Source organism: Strix aluco, chromosome 5, assembly GCF_031877795.1.
Source record: "Strix aluco isolate bStrAlu1 chromosome 5, bStrAlu1.hap1, whole genome shotgun sequence".
Taxonomy (NCBI): Eukaryota; Metazoa; Chordata; class Aves; order Strigiformes; family Strigidae; genus Strix; species Strix aluco.
This window is the reverse complement of record NC_133935.1, coordinates 48,066,440-48,082,202: the sequence shown is the minus strand read 5'-3', so window position 1 is coordinate 48,082,202 and position 15,763 is coordinate 48,066,440.

The following is a 15,763-nucleotide window of genomic DNA, read 5'->3' as shown; positions in this document are numbered from 1 at the left end:
CTTTCTGTAACACCTTTATGAACTGAAAGACTGCTTTGCTAAAAAGATGCCACATTTTTCTAGTTTCTCCTCTCAAGATGCTTGCCATTCCCCTGCTGAACCTAACCATGTATCTCTGTGCCTTTTTCATTTGAGATCATCTTTCCTGAATAAGGGAGCCCCACATAAGACATGGAGTTCCAGACAAGGTCTGAAAAACAGCCATCCCTCATTCTACAGGTAACTGCTCCCCTGACCTGTCTTTCTTGGCTGTATCACACCAGTAGTGCATACTTATCCCAGTAAATTATATGCCCAAGTTCCCATTCTCAGCTGATCTTACATGATTAGATTCTGGTTTATAACAGAAGATTTTTTCTTATCCCTGTCCAAGCTAAATACTTGACATTATGTTTTGCAGAAATCCACCTACTCTAAACCCCCAGTCCTCAGGCCATTCATCTTCTGTATGTCTTGATGGTTCATATCTTGATCATCTCTCAAACCTTTGTCACTAGCATTTCCCATAAGTTCTCTCCCATTCTCTATGTTGCAGTGAAAATGCTAAAAAAGAAAAAGGTCCCAACTCTGCTCCTTTGATGCTCCTGCTCTGTTCCTCTACAAACTTACTTCCTTTAATGCCAGCATCTTCCCTTTCAACACTACTTCATGACAACTCTACTTTAAGCATCTCCTTACCCACCATAGAGTGCTTCCGTTGATCTCCATCTTACTGATTTAACAGATAACCCCCTACGTGGCATCCCATCACACGCTTTACAGAGATAGGATAGAGAAGAGCTCCTGCATTTCTGCATTTCCATTGTTTGTGGAAGTGGTTGTCTTATCAAGCATATTTCACATCTTTCAGGACAAAGCCAGTGATGGTGATTTTCTGAATATTAGCTGAAGTACTTTCCTGAGAAGCAAAAGACTTCGTGTCTAGGCAAATCTCAGCCTTGAATGAGGGGGAAGAATCCCCACTATTGAGGGACAGTTCATTGTGGAGGGTATGAAGGTAGCATGTATAAACATAAGCTACTTCTGAAGCTAGGCCTCTCTGGAGATAAGAAAGCAGAATCCAGGTTCTTTATTATTCACTAGGATAGTAAACTAACCATGGATCAGTTGTGGGATTCAACTACCATAGGTGTTTATGCATATTGCTTTAAATTGGTTCTTGAATATGTGACAGAAACAGAAGATTCCTGAGCTTCCACTTTTAAGCATTCATCTCTGCCCAGCACACTAACTTTCAATTTGTTCGTGAAAGGATCTTACTTTTCAGAGAGGTGGGTGAATCTTCCAATGTGATTGTTTGCCCTCCACCACCCTGCCCCAAGTCCTCCTCTCCCGTCCCTTTTTCAGAGACAGCTTTTCTGTGTATTTTTCCTCTTCTTTCCCAGATCAGAGCTGCCAGATATATGCATTCTTCCTCCTGTCTTTTTTGAAGCTGGCTATTCTCTCAAAGTTCCTTCTTTCCCACCTTCTCTCCCTTCCTGTTCTTCATTTCAGTGTGCAGAAAACTCATCCCTTAATTATTTCTGTGTCTTTCAGTTGACTCTCTGTTCCTTTTTATTTTTCTTATAGACACACTTCCCTGGGTCAACTTATCTAGAACAGCCATGAGATGGCCTTGTGCAGTAGATATCTGCAAATTCTGAGTTTTCTGTAAAGCCTTTTCTCTACCATATTTTCTATATCCATCTGTACTCCTGCACCAGTTGATTCTACAGTCCATTGATCTTTTCTTGGAGCTCTGATATACTTAATGCATGTACAGCTCTAATCAGATATACATTCGAAGTTAATGCATAATGTGAAGTGTCTTCCCTGACTAGCTCTACTGATTCTACAACTCTTTGGATTTCTTCTCCTAGTAGTCTCCTAGTCATCATTGACTTCTCTGAGTAGTCTCTGCTTTTAAAGACAAAAATAAATTATGTTTTTAAGAAAAAGAAAAAAACAGAGCTATATAAAGTTAGCCTTTCAGTACTTTCTATTTGCTCCTGCAATAATTTAATTTTGATTATGGAATGTAACATCTGGCTTGAGGTCTCTCAGCATCAAACTAGACTTTCATAACCAACTATTGTGTTTCCAGGCAATGTGTCTCCCAAATTATGACAGCATACCAATACAGACATAAAATGTGTTTATGAGTCTTCAACTGCTGTGGAGGATGTGAGATCATTGGGCTGAATACTTAACCACATCAGGCTTGTTTGGGTGCCATTGCAGATTTCATGAGAAAACTTCAAGGTAGTTAAATAACAAATCGATTGTCCTCCATGCACAGAGGAATCCTCTACGTTCACCAAATTGGCATAACTACTCTGGCACCAGCTCTGGTTATAGAAAGTCTTCTGGGGCATGGCCAAGCAATAGCGACCCTGACTGCTGGAATACCGCAGCACTCGAAGCAGGCTTTTGCAACCCTGACACTTCTCCAAACCAAATGCTCTGCTTCAGTGTCAGGAGTGGGGGAGAGAACAGAAAAACAGAAACAGGGCAGAGAATTGATGACAAAGAAAATACCAGGGAAATCAGGGGAAGGAAGAGTACTGTGAGCTACTTAGGGCAAGGGAAATCAAGAAAGACGGGGGCTATACATCGACTGTGCTACACAGTAAACTATTAACAACAGAGATCAGAGACAGACAAAATGCTCCTGAGCTTCTTCATAGTTGAGGCAATAAAGAACAGCTTTAGATACACATTCACACCCCTCAGTTTCTAATTCATGTTACTCAAGGTTAATCAAAAGAAACCCTAGTTTGAAACTGCACCCAGCCTTTCTCCTCCCTTATTCTGTTAATAAATAATTTTCGTAGATAACAATAACAAGTCTGTGGAACTCATGTAATGATGGAGACTTCACTCACATTTACATTACACACTATCTACAAACACACCTTGAGAGATGATAAGAACGTGTGTGTGATGATGTGTAACTGTTGGTGCCTGGTACATTACTGATTAAGCTAAAATACCGTGCGTACTGTAACGCACATGTTTGCTGAAGAAACAGGAAGGAAAAGGAACACTACAGCAAACAAAATATTCTTCTACTAAACTCTCTCTTTTTTCAGCATGTGCCCAGCTTTTTTACTAGGGTGCAACTGATACAGCATATTTTTGCCAGTTTTAGTAAAATAATATAGTCCCAGAAATTATAAACTAAACATAGGTTTATCATAATGCTTTACACCTTCCCTGCCTTTTAATTCGTTTCTTGGAGACAAAACCTTGATTGTTACTTACTCCTCAGTGTGTAAATAACGTCTTTCTACTGCTGGCAGCAGTCTTTACTTCAGACTTTGGCCCAAAAAGTCTCCTGCACCTGTGCTACTTTAGAGCCCTGCTGAAGTCCCTGTGCCAAGCTCTGTGCCCAGAGATTTGCCTGGAAAGGTTCATTGCCCCCTGGGCTGCTTGGGCAGCCAGACACAGTAAACCTTGCTTCTTGGTTGGGACTGCATAGAGACTCCCCCTAACCACAAAAACAATAGCAAATAACTGATGTAGTAAATATTCGTATTCATAAGCAAGGAAACAAACCTTACAGGTTAAGAATATGCAAAAAGATTTGGTGGAATAAATTGTTTTCTGTTAAAATAAATCACAGTACAACCACAAAACACCAACATTCTCTGTATTTTGAGATCTTAGGCAAGGATTACTTAGCTTGCATTGTCTCCGCTTTTATGACAAAATTATTGTGCCAATGTTAATTAGACATGTTTAACAACACATAAAAGCAATCCCAAGCAGAACTGGAAAAAAAGTCAATTTTTTACTTAACTAAATTTCTGTGGTGAGAGGAATTTTATTGAAAACCTTAGCACTGCAAAATTGCACACACAAATAGGCTGTAGTTTGTAAAAGTCACAATCATTCATAAAATGTAGTACACAAGATTGTTGGAAAGAGCTAAGAGAAAGACCTTTCTATTCCAAAAAAAATTTACAAAGTCAGAAATTAAACAAAGACGAGTGGAAGGTAAGAGAAAGCAGAACAGAAAGTATTAATTATTTTGTGCAGGGACAAAAATGTAGCAAAAGAATGGAAATGAGAAGCAGTGTTTTGCCAGGAAAGGCATCATATGAGCTTTTAGATGCGGTTGTTCATAGAAATTGGCAGGAAAGGGACTTCTACGTCCATAACTCCAAGTGAGAGGTGAATAGCGTGACCACTGTTTTAACCTTATACTTCTGTGACAACATTTGTAAATAGAGACAAGACAGAGACACATCCAGGGCCAAAATGAGATGAGGAAAAACATATGAGAAACAATAAATCAGCTTCTTAGGTAAAAGCAGAAAATAGCTGAACTCCTTCCACCTTCTCAGGTAGTACTGTAGCTTAGCAGGAACATAAATTGGTAGCTGTCATTGTTATTGTTGTTTAAATGCCAGCAGCAAATGCCTCACAGAATATATGTGTATATACAGCTTGTAGCTGAGGTTTTCTTAAAACCTGAAAACATGCTTACTAACTGATATGAAAACAAATGCAGCAGAACACCACTGCAAATCCTGGATGCTGTGCAATAGTTGGCAGCATGGTGGATGGATACAGGGATACAGCTGCAAGGAAATAATGCCACATTTACTTATGCAAAGTATTTTCAAATATTCGTATCCAAACCAGCAATGGCAACGACTAATGTGCATTGAGGTGGGGGCAGACATATCCAGAAAGTTGCTTGGCTAAGGCTAAATGCATCAGCAACAAAAGCAGGGTGGGACCCCCTTCAGAAGGGACATAGATCTTACACACACACAACTGTTCGCTTTGGATGGTGTCAATTTAGTAGCCCTCCACCTTACTGAATGAGTGTTATCCTTCAGTCTGGAAGCTTAAAAGAAAAAGAGGCAAAGGAGGGTCCCTCACAGTCTTTACTCCATCACAACTAACCGGGGATGATAACCATTACAGTGTGTAATTCTACTGCAGTAGCCCAAGGAGACAATCCCTATCTAAAACTCAGGCATAAGTCAGTATTCAGTATAACTCTTAGCTGGTCAGAGCAAATTAAAGGGGTGACTGTAAGCCAGGCCCATCAGACAATCAACAATATCCTGAGACACACATGGTAAAGTTACATGGTCACCGAACACATTTTTGTTAGGAGGAAGCAAAACATCTGAGTACCCATGGGAGTGCGCAGCCATCTTCTAACACTGTGAAATAGATGGTTTCTGGCTTCCTTCTTTGTCTGCCCTCTTCATTGTTTCAAAGGATGCAACCTATAGTCTTCCTTGCAGAGAAGCTGGGCACCTTACCTCGTTGGGGTGGACAAAGCTCCTCCCTCAACAGGAGGTGGAGCAGCTAGCAGCACAAGGTCAAGGTGAAAAATCCTCAGGGAAAAAATGGTCTCTTACCTTTGTCGGCTATTTTCTACTGTCATGTGTGTTCTCAGACACCAGATGCTTAGGCAGGGATGCCTATAAGCACTTAGAGCATCATTTCAGTAAAGCATAATTACTACTGTACACAAATTATTTTCAGTTATTTCCTGGTGAATGACTATAATCAGATCTTCTGCCCTTGAGCAAAAGCCCAGGTCCTGCTGCCACCGACCAAAGCATTTGTTCCCCGGCTCGCAATACTACAAAGAAGCAGAAGATGGCAGAAGGAAGCCCTGAAATGGCATCCCACCAGTCAAGATGGGGAAGCCCTGCCCGAAGCTGCTCATTACAGATAAAGAAGTAGCCACATCTGACCTACGTGTGAGGGTGTCTCTTCATCTCAGCGTTTTGGAGTGTTTTCTTTGCCTTGGTGTATTATGTTTATTTGACACCAGAAGTACTGGAGAATAATAGCTGGACACTGTGGGAACAGAAAACGCTTAATACAGTAATGGGCTGGGTGTGAATTTCTCTTTTCACCTTCTTATTTCATACTGCTTTTGTAGCCACGGCTATTTCTGAGATCAGATTCTGCTCTTTTGTGGCAACCTTTGGAGAGTCATGTTCCAAAGGACAGCAATCCTGTGAATTCTCAAAAACAGATGAAACATCAGATTTGGAGCTCTTGTGCAGCTCATTTTGTATGTTTTAGCCTGGTGCTTTGCTTAATAAGCCTTTCCTGCACTTTCTGCTTGCAAGGGTTCATTTGCAATCTTGTCCCACCATGCCATCAAGAAGAAACAAAAGCACAGTGCCAGTGCCAGCATCAGTCCCACTTGCATTCATTCAGTGTTAAGCAAGTTGTCAAAGGTGATGCTCCTTCCTTTTGAGTGTAACTTTGGTGAAATCACAAAATCCTTTCATCCATGTGGAACTTAAAAGAGGGATTGTTAGATTTTGACAAAGCCTGCAAGGCTGAAGACAGAAGCATTATTTGATCCTTGGATGTCTGTTGCTTTCCCTCTAGCCTCCTCACTTGATCAAATATCTAAAAATGAGAGTCAGCAGTTAAACTAATCTGTTCTGGAACAGATCCTAGAGGCAATGTCCAAGTGAGCAGTGAGTGCAGCTAAATCTCCCAAGGTAGGTGGAGGTCCTGCAGCAGAGCTATTGCACAGTGGATTAACTAGAAAACTGCCCTTCTCACGCTCCTCTGCTCTTTCTCATTTCCCCACTTCAATCTACCTGGAAAGCCCAGTACCCAGAATGACTCCCTACCATCTCTTCTTTTCTGGCAAGCTCCTCTCTGCACTTTTCTTTCCCCACATATGGGGAGGGCAAGGAGCAGAGGGCTTTCACTGGGTGTCTCCCACCATGCTGCTTCTCCTGGAGTGTCTGCTGCCTGCAGCCCCCCGAGGTGATGGCAAGGACAGGCAGCCTCTGCCCCTAGGGCTCTTCGTGGAGCTCTGCATCACTGCAAATTGACCCATGCTCATAAGAGCAGTAAGAATTGAAAACAGTGGTCAGTAAGAATTGAAAATAGAGTTGCTCACACTAGTTATACTAACACCAGGTCATTTTGCACTGTCAGGTGTTAGCCTGACTGCACAGACTAAGACGAAGGCCACCATGGTTTTTTAATTCATCCATTTTGTTCAAGAAGGGACAGCAAATGGCTACTCATATTTTTACAGGAACTGAACCTCTTTAATGTGTCTGTTCTCTCTGCCAGGCCCAGGTGACCAACACAGGAACCGCATTGCCTTGGTCCCATCAAAGGCCAGTCTAAGCACAACACCATGGAGCAGCAGTCCCATGGTGTGCCCACACAGCTCACTGTCCACTGACACTCTTGTCCTTGCTCGCACTGGCCTAATAAAGTGTGGTACAAATTGAAGTTGTTTGGGCTGTTAAATAAGACCAGCTGTGTTAATTTTATCTCCACTCAAAACAAAGCAAAACAAACACGCAGAAAGGGCTTGACAAGGGGAAAGAGAAGGAAATCAATAGGGAAATAAATAATGTTTTTTAAGCTTCTAAGAGGGTATTAAAATAATGCAGATTAAAGAGCAAACAAAAGCTCTGAAGCAAGCTGACAGTGTCCTTTTAAGTGAACATGTGTGGGTTTATACATTCACATATGCCCTACAGGTGCACTTGCCAGCTATCCAACCAGACTGCATAAAAAGTATGCGTGATTTTCCCTCCTTTCCCTCCACCCCATCAGACGTGTTTACTATAAAAGAAGCTGAACAAGTTTGGTCTCTTCCTAATAAAAACTGTTAATAATTATTTCAAGTATACAAAGGCTTGCTGCTTTTCTTTTTCTCTTAAGCCAAAACAATCACTAAGATGTTCTGCTTATTACTCTCAGCACTTCAGCCATCACCCTGGTTTTTATATGTTGGCTAGAAATTTAGTAGAAAGAAGGAATTACTACCATCTCTTCAAATAGTTTCCTTGGCTTTTGGCCTTGGTTTCTCAGCAGAAATCCGTGAAAATGTTGTTGATACTCTTTGATGGAGCTAAAACCTGTCATGAAATGAGTCCTGGAGCAAGTTTGAAGAGCAGCTCATCCTGGTGTCTCTCGTCAGAGACCAAGTCTGTCACTCTGGGATTAAAGGAGTGAGCCAAAAAAGTGCACAGGAGTCCTTACTGCCCTTCTCTTCTTGAGGCTGTGAGGGAGGGTGTCATGTCCATCAACAAGAATACGGGGGGGACGGGGGGGGACAAAACAGTAGAAAGTACAGAAAAGCTGGACCATGACATACTGATGGGACTTAATTCAACCTGGCAGGAAAGCAGGTGGTTTTGATAAGAATGACATGACCATCAAGTAATTCCTGGGCTGTCAATCTGGTAACTCCCATCAGGACTCTTGTTTCTCACCAGATAGAAAATTATCTCACTGTGAAAATTAAAGAAGCCACACAAAGCTGCTTAAAGAATGCCCAGGGCCTTGTCATATAGCCACACTATTTTACATCGAAACAATAGAAGACTGGGATCATTGTGCATCCAGTAGATTGTCACATTTTGGGATGAGTCTTGTCACTGCACTGAAAGTATTGTCCTTTTTCATAAAACTCGCAAGCTCTATTGTGTCCAGTATTGTCAGTAATCCCTATCAGTATCTGGAATATCTGGAATACCAAGAGCTGTGTCAGTTGACTGTGCACTCAGTGCACAACCTATTGTAGAAGTGAGAAAAACATAATAAAATTAAGAAAATTATGCTTTAATAAGCAAAGAAAGAAAGAATTGCTATTGGTGATGCCTACAACTTTTCCAGCTGCCTAGGCTTTGGGAGGAGAGAGCCAGAAAGGCAGAAAGATTTCTTTAAAGATCTTAGCTCTATCCCATTTGTAGGTGACCTTCTACTAAGAATTTATGTCTGCAAATGATTCCCAAATATCTCACTATCTCTTTCTCTATGTAATTCTCATTCTAACACTTCACTTCCACATCTCTGACAATCAGCAATGGCTAAAACTAAATTTTCTGTCCAGCTTCTCCAATTTTTTCCCCTGCTCTTAATGTCACACTTCCTCAAGCCCATGATCAGGGAACATTTTAGATTCTGCTCCCTCTTTCAGTCACTGTATGATCCAAGTCTATTTGCCTCCTCCTACATAATAGCTCACAGATTCATCCTTTCTCTCAGCAGCCGACTAAGGCTCATAGGAGGATCCCATCATTTTGCACTTTGTCTGTAATAATCTGGTCTCCAGCCATGTTCCAGCACTACTGCTGCCTTCACTTCCATTCAAAACACTGAGGATTAGAACCATGTTCCTGGCTCGTTGCTTTGGCTGCATCACCACTCTCCTTGTGTCCTTCCCGTGGCTTTGCATTTTTGAACACAAGCATCTTATCTTTGCCTTTAAGATCCTTCACATTTAGCCTCACCCTATCTTCAAATATATCAGCCTATCAAACTGTCAGCTCCTGCCTGTGATCTGACACAGATGACAGCCTTGATCGCCATGTCTGTTTCTTCCTCAGCCACCCTCTATGCTGTCTGGGGACAGAGAAATAAGTTCCACAACGCCCTTCCTGCACTGGCCAAACAAACGCAAATCTGTGATTTCAGCATACCTGCTAAGCCCTGTTCACTTTATACTTGCCTTATCCTTTCATCTGACTCCCACTGAGTTCATCCACCATGACTGACATGGACACAAATTGTATCCTTTGCTATCTGACTCCAACCTGCACACCACACAGGAACCTTTGCTATTTACAGAAGTGGTAGTAGTGACTGCGAGGAATCTCACTTTCGAATTATTATTAAGGAATCCAAATGAGTTTATCTTTGTAAGGATAGGAGGCCAGGTCCATGAAAGGTATTAGGTGCCTAACTTAATGTTCAGACACCTAACCTCCCATGGAAATAGTAGCAAGTTAGGTACATTATAGAAACTAGACAACCTCCTCCCTCCAGCTCTGCAGGTATATCTTTGAGGCCTCAAGCCTACCAATGGCTGCAGCAGAGGCTGTGGGTGGTAAGCACTGCCTACACCCAACTACAGAGCAAGGATTTCCATTTAACTGCATCTCTTCCCAGCAAGGGAAGCTCAGTTTCTGGGGCAGTGCTGTGTTAGTCTCAGGTTGTCCTGCTTTTTCATCTACTTTCTCTGCCTTACACAGAGTTGACCTCTTTCTCTTCTCATTTCTTCTGCCAGTCAGTGAATGTCACCCCTAGATGATGGCAGCATCCTATAGCCATAGTAGTATTATACTAGCAACAGGGTGACCAGCTCAGCTTGTCACTTGTAAGGTCTTGCTCCCTTGGCCTAGTTACGCGTTATGAAAGAACTCCTTCATGCCCTCTGCATATGAGTTTTTCCATTATGGTTGCTCAGCTGCCACAATCAGAACCTGCCTTTAAGGTAATGACCTGGTCACAGAATCTAGCATTGCAATGATTAATTTTACTGAACAAAGGTTTTAATCCCAGCTATCATTATTATTCTGCTTGCTTAGGTCTTGGGAACCTCTTTAGGCTGTTGGCTTGATGAACTCTGGGAGGGGTTATAGCACTGGATTGCTCAGGATTTTGAGACAGTTAATGGATATTAATGACTAGACTCATTGTTATATAATTGCAGAATATGGGGAGGCTGTTATACTCAAGTAGTTTTGGCCACCTCCCCTTCTTTCACAGCAGCCAAAATCTTGTACCTGAACTGTTTTGCCTAACAAAACTGTGGTCTTTCTGGCCATTTTTCATTTGCTGCTTCTACTACTATGAATTCTTGGCAATGAACCTTAGTGTAACAAGAGTTATGATATGGAGTTAAATGACAGAGTATGGAAGAGGTTTTAACTTTATTAACTCTTAGCCACCAAAGTGGAATGGTGTTATATTTGGATTTTTTTATTCTTTTGATGTTTCTAGAAATCCCACTGAAACACTGCTGACTAAAGTTCAGTTACTCATAAAACTTTATAGATCATTAAAATTTCTGTTTATTCCAGCTCTGAGGGAGATGTAGGCTACACTATTTTAGATGTTACTAACTTTTATTCCTTAAGGACCAATAAAAATCAGGCCCGAATTAAAATCCAGAGATTTAGTTTAGAAGTTAATTTTTGCAGCGGACAGCCTGGAAAATTAAATTTTGTCCCAGAGAAATCACATTCATTTATGTTTAATTTCATCTCCCTGCATGTAGAACATGGACCAAAAGTCAGGTAGACAGGAATCCTTGTGGCTTTGGTAAATTCGTTCCCCATCCCTTATATGAGGTGATACTTTTTAGTCTAAAACACCAAGTTTAATTCACTTCACTTCCCATTTCAATGGGCCTTGTACCCTGACTGCTCAAAATGAGTACACACAAGCTTGCTTACTCTGGTCCTATTCTGGATGAATCAAGTCCCTGAAGATCAAAACCTTTGAAATTTCTAGATTACAAATATTGTTTAAATCTATGTATAAACTGTGTTGTGCTATTATGGCAAAAAGACCTCTTATGTGCCTTGTGGGTTCTTTGGACAACCCAGACAAGGTTTTTCAGCAGCATGTCCTGAGGAGGAAAATCTGCCTTAGACAAAGGGATCCATCATAAGACATGAATTTAATCATTGTGACTTCTCTTCCACTATGTTGTGGCTATTTGCTTTTTTTTGCTCCTTATCCATAATTACAGATCTGTTTGTTTGCTCCTGTTTCCCAGTACTGCTTCAGTATACTGGCTTCCATATCTACACAGACCTGCCACGGGGCAGCACTTAAGCACATACATAACCTTCAGCATGTGAACTGCCTCGGGAGACTTTAGCTTGTGCTTAACTCTAATTAGTTTTTCTGATCAGGGTGTTTAAATATTGAAATGCTGGCAAATATTCAGATAGGAGCATCAGGTAATTTTCTTCAGGCTCCCTCCATCTCAGTACAAGCTTTGCAGGATAGTTATTTTTAAGTGCTGTCTGTGTGCAAAGCTGAAAAGCACCAATGATTTTCCCAGGCTAAATAATCTTCCTGGTCAGTGTGCTGCTTTGATGTTTCAGGTTTTAGTGATGACCAAAATCAGAGAAATCTTCAGCTACTCTGAGGTCAGAAAGATCTTCACTGGAATCTCTAACATTTTACATGCCCTGTTGATGCTGCTCTTCTCTATAGAAACTTTTTAAAAGCTTTGCATAGTAAATGCGTGATTTACATGCAGTCCATAACACACCAGTTTCAAAGGATCTGCTTTTCTGTCCAAGAGCTGCATAAATACATCATGTTTCTCCTTTTTTATAGGATTACTTTAGAACAAACACATTGTGTTATGATCGGTAATTAAATCAATAAATCTCTGAAACAATTCACAGCTTTCTGATTTATTTGAATGGTCAGTGCAACATCTTGTGTTCACATTGTGCTCTTTGAAAATTATATATGGCTATGTTGACAAGTTAATTTTTTCCATGCCATCTCTTTCTCACTTCCTAATGAGACTGAAGACTGCATATAGCTCAACTATTTTTCATAATGTACTTTTTGGAGTACTTAGCACTTATGTTTTGTATCAACTTTTATTTCCAGTAATGAATTAGCACTTCAGCCCAGAAACCCCTCTGACAAGAGCCTAAACATACGCATATTTTCCCAAGTTTCATAAATAACAGAGGCAAGTACGCATACAATATACATGTGTGTTCATCAAGGAGAGGAAGGAAGGTGTATCAAAACATTTGGATCTTCAGTTCAGACAAGCATGCAGAAGTTTGGATGTTTGATCAAAGTCTATCCAAATGTATCTGAATCTTTTGGCTCTGGAAATCAATCGGAAATCTTGCAAGGTCAAGCTTTCTCATGAGACTAACTCCAATACCTCTTCAGCTTCAGTCAGGCCAGTAAAAATACCACAAAATACTCTCTTGTTCACTTTTTCTCCCAACTGAAAATGGAAAAGATGAGGAATGTGAAAATTAAACAATTAATCAAATTTTTTCCAACCCTCAGGAAAAGGCTTGGTTCAGTTCAAGGTTTTTTTGCAAGGTTTCAGGTTTGCTCTTGTTTTATGCAAACTTGTTCACAGAGTCCAAGTCTGTATGTGAATTGCACTCATTCTCGTGGTCAGAACTGCTCCTGTTAACTTTGATGGGCTTAATAACAGGTCCATAGTCTTTCAGTCTCAGAGTACAGTGTTTACTAGGGATTTCTATCCTTACATGTAACCACATTCCCACTTTATTCCCACTTTCTGATATTATGGGGTACTTTTTTCAACAACTTTCCTGACAAGTAAAGAAAACACTGCTTGTAAATCTATTTTAACTGTGAAGAGGCCTACTCAAGCCTATACATCACACAAGTTATACTGGGCAAATGTAGGATTTAATGTGATGCAGAGGTATTGCGCAGGAATTTTGTTTATCAGTATACCGCACATGGTCTTTCATAGAATCATAGAATCATAGAATGGTTTGGGTTGGAAGGGACCTTAAAGGTCATCTAGTTCCAACACCCCTGCATGGGCAGGGACACCTTCCACTAGACCAGGTTGCTCAAAGCCCCATCCAACCTGGCCTTGAACACTGCCAGGGAGGGGGCATCCACAGCTTCTCTGGACAGCCTGTTCCAGTGCCTCACCACCCTCACAGTAAAGAATTTCTTCCTTATATCTAATCTAAATCTACCCTCTTTCAGTTGAAAACCATGACCCTTCATCCTATCACTACACTAACTAATAAAGAGTCCCTCCCCTTCTTTTCTGTAGCCCCTTTAAGTACTGGAAGGCCACTATAAGGTCTCCCTGGAGCCTTCTCTTCTCCAGCCTGAACAACCCCAACTCTCTCAGCCTGTCCTCATGAGGGAGGTGCTCCAGCCCCAGTGATGATTCCCTGAGACATTATCTTCTGTTGAGAAGGAATTCCAGGAATACTTTTGCCCTGATCCTGATCCTGCAAAGATCTTCTTCAGAATAGGTGGCCTCTTGAAGTTTTTTTTCATTTCCTAAAGCCTAGGTCTCATGCAGATTAGGAACAGTTTTAGATTATTTATCAAACAACATCTTTTAAAATCACTGTGAACTGTTGCCTCAAACTTGCATGTAAACAAATGACACTGTTTGTAATAAACAAAATAAATAAATAAATAAAGTCTGTATTAACATGCAAATACCATTCACTGCTTGTATCCGGGGACGGTTTTGAATAGCTGCTGATTGTCACAGAATAAATGGTAGCACCAAATGGAAAGATTCCAGATGGAAATTCCTCTTTCTCCTTCTTCATTCTCCTTTACACTGGTAGGTCAAATGTCAAGGAAATTATTCCAAAACTAAGTTTTTGCCAAAATGCTCTGTAACCAAAATAGAATAAATACACTCTTTTTGACCACTTCACAAGAAAGGAAATTAGAGCCATGAAATTGCACAAATTATGTTACTGGATTGTTTGTTTTTCTCTGTAAAGAAGTTCATGATACAATACATGAAAGGTCTGAAATAATTGAGGAGAAAATAATACAGTTGCAAGTACAGATTTGTATTTTTTCTTAGCTTCAACAAATGTGAGAATGCCAAGTTTTCATTTCTGAAGTTGTCCATGTAGCAATATTCAAAACACACCTAGTTTTCCTTTTAGATTTTAATGCCATCTCTGTTTATTTTGCCACTTGGACTGAAAAGGAATTATAAAGGGCTGTATGTTTGTCTGTCATCTTTCTTTGTTCTGAACACCACTGTTAATTTTGTCAGGAGTTTGATGATTCAGTTCTTTATAGTCCTGAATGCGTCTCATAGACAAACATACACAAACTATAACAAAGGAAAAAATAAAAAGGACTTATCCCAACAAGAAGCCTTCACTTTTCTGAGAGGTCAATGAAACAGAAGGTGTTTTGGACACTCATGATGCAGTTAAAATGACTCATTGTACTGAAGTCACTGGCTGGCATGAAGCAAGTAACTTCGCTGGGATTAGTCCCAGTTGCATTTCATTTGAGCTCCCGAATTTCAGCTGCACTGAATTATTCCTGGTTAGACAAGGGAATAAAGTTATGGGAAAAAATGGAGAGATAATGTTATTTCAGCAGACTGGGGACATGTCCATCATTTGTTTTAAAAGTTACATAGATACATTTATTTGGCATTTTCAAAGGCTCGAGTTTACTTCTTAATGGTATGCTTACTTGTCTTCAGCATTTTTCCTCTGTTCCCAAATTACCACTGAATGGCAATATTCAGTGAGACTTCAATTTAAATCAGAAAGACCAATGAGAACTCATAACTAACTAAAATGTGTGCTTCCCATGCAAACCAATTCAAGCTTATTCCTTAGTGTTCCAAGTTTAATGGGGTGAATTTTAGATATTTTGGACTATGTTTATGCTAGTAAAAAGGTTACAGTCAGGACATCAGTGTGAACAATTTCCCAGAATCATCTGTTAAATGTAAATGTTAGAATACTTCCCAGTTTTGACATGAGACAATTAATATTCTCCCAGATAATGCTAAGTTATGATACAAGGCTTAGCACAGGGCAGAGACTTTTCCCAGGAGGAGCACAAACAAGGTTGTCTTGTTCTGAGGAGGAAACATGTTTAGTAATCACAAGGTCTGCCATGCCACTTGCCCCTGAAATTGAGAGCTGTCCCATTTTCTCTACTGTAGGGATCAACTGTCCATATGCAGGCCAGGGAGTCAATGTGCCTGCTGGGGATGCAGTGGTCAAGGCAGCCAGAGACAGAACTTGAGTGAATTGCCGTGAAGAGAGACAGATCTCTAACAACTGTGTTCTTCACCAGCAAACACCAAGATATATCTGAATTGGACGTGTTTGGAAGAGTAGTGGCAGGTCCTTCACATGTCATTTGTTTGACAAATGAGCTACGTATCTTTACTCATGCACAAGAAAACAAATTCAGTCATAGCAGATGAATCTTGAACTGATGGAAACAGGATTTCTTGCATCTGAAAAATAAATCTGATAGT